The following is a 3,707-nucleotide window of genomic DNA, read 5'->3' as shown; positions in this document are numbered from 1 at the left end:
CATGACATTTCATATAGGTAAAATAGAATAAGATACTTCAAGCAAAGCAGAGCAAGACATTTTAAGCAAAGGAAGACAAGAGCTCCCAGCTCTTGGGGAAAACCTGCACTGCCTGTTAACCTACATACAGACGGCGAGGTAGTCCGTCGATATCTGTGGGTGCTCCCTTTTTATATCATTTTGTGGGCTCCTTTGCACGCTACATCTACCTACGTATGCTACCCAAAAGCTTCGTCTGCAGATTTTACCAGACATTTCGTCATTTACCCACTTAATGCTGACAATGGACTGGGTGAAAAGGTCAGTCTCTCAGGCCAATCGCTTATCGTAAGTTCCATAGAGCAAGCAGAAAATAATGGGTATTGTACGGGAATTCAATATATTCATGTATAAAATCTCCTCAGTTCTCCTAACTTGACGCTCTGCGGTTGCCACTTCCTTAAAAGCGGGAAACCTGCCCAGGAAGCAAGTACCAGTCCAGGATGCAGCCTACTGTATGTCGACAGCTTCAGGGGGATGTTGAACTTTGATACCGAGCACGGAGCACTCGGGTAGGGTGGGGGCTACTAGTTTGGATCAGAAGGCCTCGCAGACCTGCCTTCAGACTGCTATACACTAAAATTGCAGAGCTATGGTCAATTTAACAAAGAGGCCTACATATTGAACAGAAGGGCCTACACAGGGGTTTTATGCTGGCTGAGTGGTAAGGATGTCTCAGGATAATTATATAGCAACACAGGACCCGCTGGTCAATTTAATACGGCCTACAAATGCAGCTGGCAGGGCAAGGACAAGGGTCTCATACTTCAGGTGTGGACAGAACGGGCCAGGGGCCCCCTGTGATACAAAATCTACCCTCCTTCAAGGCTGTGGCAATGTAATAGACCATTGTGGGCAGAAGGAAGAGGCAATGGTAGTACAACCATACATGCCAACAGACCCGATTCAGCCAGGAAACGTCCAATGTTTTTAAGCTCAAATGGGCTTTATTTGATCTGTCTCCTGTCTACAATATCCTCTTTTTCAATGTAACTCAAAGGGGAAAATCAATACCCCAGTTTTTTTTCAAAATCTCCCTCTTACCAAGTTCAAAATGTTCGCAAGTATGGTACATTGGATCATGGAAGGAAATGGGATAGGGACATGGACTTGGATAACAGAGGACAGGAGGGACATGGAGAGGTGCACCAAACTGACCCTGCAGGGCAGGCATCAGGGTTTGCAGCAGCACAATACACCACACAGGGCATGCAGGACGGGAGTGCAGCACAACAATCCATAGAAAGCAAGAGGGAGGGGACAGGACCATGCACATGGACAACAGAGAACAGAGGGGCAAGAGGCAATGGTAGCTAGCTGACCATAATGGACAGACAGGAGAGAAAGCTGCAGTATAACAGACCATAAAGGGCAGGAGGGACGGATCAGGGGCATTACAATGGAACAGACAAGCCAGGAGGGAGGGAGTAGGGCTGGGGGCAAGGGGGCAGGGCAGGAGCAGCAAGATAGCCATGGAGGTCAGGCAGGATGGGCACTAGAAGCAAGACACACCATGAAGAGCAACAGTGCGACTGTGATGGCATACACACAGACCATGGAGGGAAGGTGGGAGGGGGTCAGGGGCAGCTAACTGACCACACAGGGAAGGTGGGAGGGGCCATGGCAGCACAGAAGACCATGCATGGCAAGTGGGAGGGTTAGTGGCAGCACAATGGCTATGATGGGCAAGAAGGAGGGTGGAGGGGCATGCACAAAGGACGATGGAGGATAGAAGGAAGGGTCAGGACCTGTGCACAGACAAGAAAGTTCAGGGGAAGGGACCTCACAACAGACCACACGGGGCAGGCAGGAGGAGCAGTTGCAGCACAACAGACCAGGGAGGGCAGAAGGGTGTGGCAGTACAATGGACCATGTAGGACAGGAGGAAGAGGATAGGGGCATGGCATGTGGACAGGCAGGGTGGAGGTGGCAGGGACAGGTTACAGTCATCTGACAATGCTAGGCAGGTGGGAGGGGAGTGGCAGCTCAACAGAACACTCAGAGTAGATAGGAGTGGCAGGTCCATGGGACATGGTGGGCAAAAAGGATGGAGCAGGGGCATGCACAAAGACATCAGAGGGCAGGGGGAAGGAGAATAGGGGCAGCAAGCTAAGCACAGAGTTTAAGCAGGAGGTCAATGATGGGGCATAGAATTGGGCAATGGAGGGCAGGAGGAGTGGACTGGTACATCATACTAAATTAGGGCAGTGGCAGCACATCAGACCATGCATGGCAGGAGGGAGGAGGCTAGTCCATGGATTCACACAACAGAGGATAGGGAGGAAGGGGATGGGGCAGCAAGCTAACTGTTCAGAGAAGGCGGGTATTAGGAACTTTATTGTTTTTAAAACATTGTGTCTGTGCGAACTACTTAAAATATGAACAAGTATGCAGCATAATCTCACTTTTATTCAGGAAGAAGAGGACGTTTGTGACTGTGACTCCGGGCTCACTTGGCAGAAACACCCCCTGACCCTCCACCCCCTATCGCAAAATGTAATGCCCGTGAAAAGGGTAGGTGAACACAGTGTTATATAGAACATAGTCCTGAGAGCACGATTGAAAATGAAAACTAGATATAGTGTATGGTATAAACTATGCACCAAAAAGTGTGATATAAGATGAACCGGGCGTGAAATATAATATGCAATACATTGTGCGCAATGACAGATTCATGGGAGAGCGCGAGATAGCACAGGCACTAGCGCGTGCTATGCGATATGCGCCTTGGAGTGTAATATGCACAGGGCAGTGTTGTGTAACCTAACTAGTCTCTAAAGTTGTAATATAAAATATGTGCTGGGGAGTGTAACGTTGCATATGCACTGTGACAAAGATATGGATCCCAGATTGTAATATGTATGGCATAGCACTGTGCGTTATAACATAGGCATCGAGAAAGGCACGTTAGATGGGGCAATATAACCCGTGCGAAGACAAGTGTGGCATGACATATTCACGGGGTGGTGTTACAGTGCACATGGGCTAGAGAGTGTCATAGCATATGCACTAGCTAGTGGAATACAACACAGAGGTGTGTGGCACTCGGCAGGCAATGGTGGGTGTAACACAGCATTGGGCTCTGTCAGGAGCACGCTGTGACTCTCAAGTGATGTTCGTCCCCTTTCCAGAGAGTAAAATAAAAAGTATTACACATCCGGCAGTGGATGTGTGTTTTATTAACCGTGAGGGGGGTTTCTTGCATAGTTTTGGTCGAATTTTTGTCGAATCCCCTTTGAATGGCTTGGTGTGCATGTGTATTAAATGTGCCCGTCAATAGCTACCCATGTTTGTATAAATAAACGACAAGGGTGTCTACCAGGATTAGGCACGGTAGGGCATCAGACATGTCAGAGCTTCACTAGTGGTGTAAATACATTCCACGTGGATTCATTGCATGCATAGTCGCCTTTTAATGAATATCACGCAAATCGTCATGGTGATAGGTACGTACGGTTTGTCCAGCATGTCCTAGGTGTGTCTATAAATATATATTTTTTTAAAATAATAAAAAACAGTGGCCGGCCCTGGGGATTGGGGTCAAAAAAATATAATTAGGAGACTGGCCCTGGGGGATGGGGTCATCAGGGCCAATAAATTAGAATAAGAAGGGGAACCAAACAGCCCCCCTTCTTAAAAAACTAAAATAAATAAAAGACTGGCATCGT

Source organism: Triturus cristatus, chromosome 10, assembly GCF_964204655.1.
Source record: "Triturus cristatus chromosome 10, aTriCri1.1, whole genome shotgun sequence".
Lineage (NCBI taxonomy): Eukaryota > Metazoa > Chordata > Amphibia > Caudata > Salamandridae > Triturus > Triturus cristatus.
The sequence above is the reverse complement of the archived record's forward strand: the minus strand, read 5'-3'. Positions refer to the sequence as shown.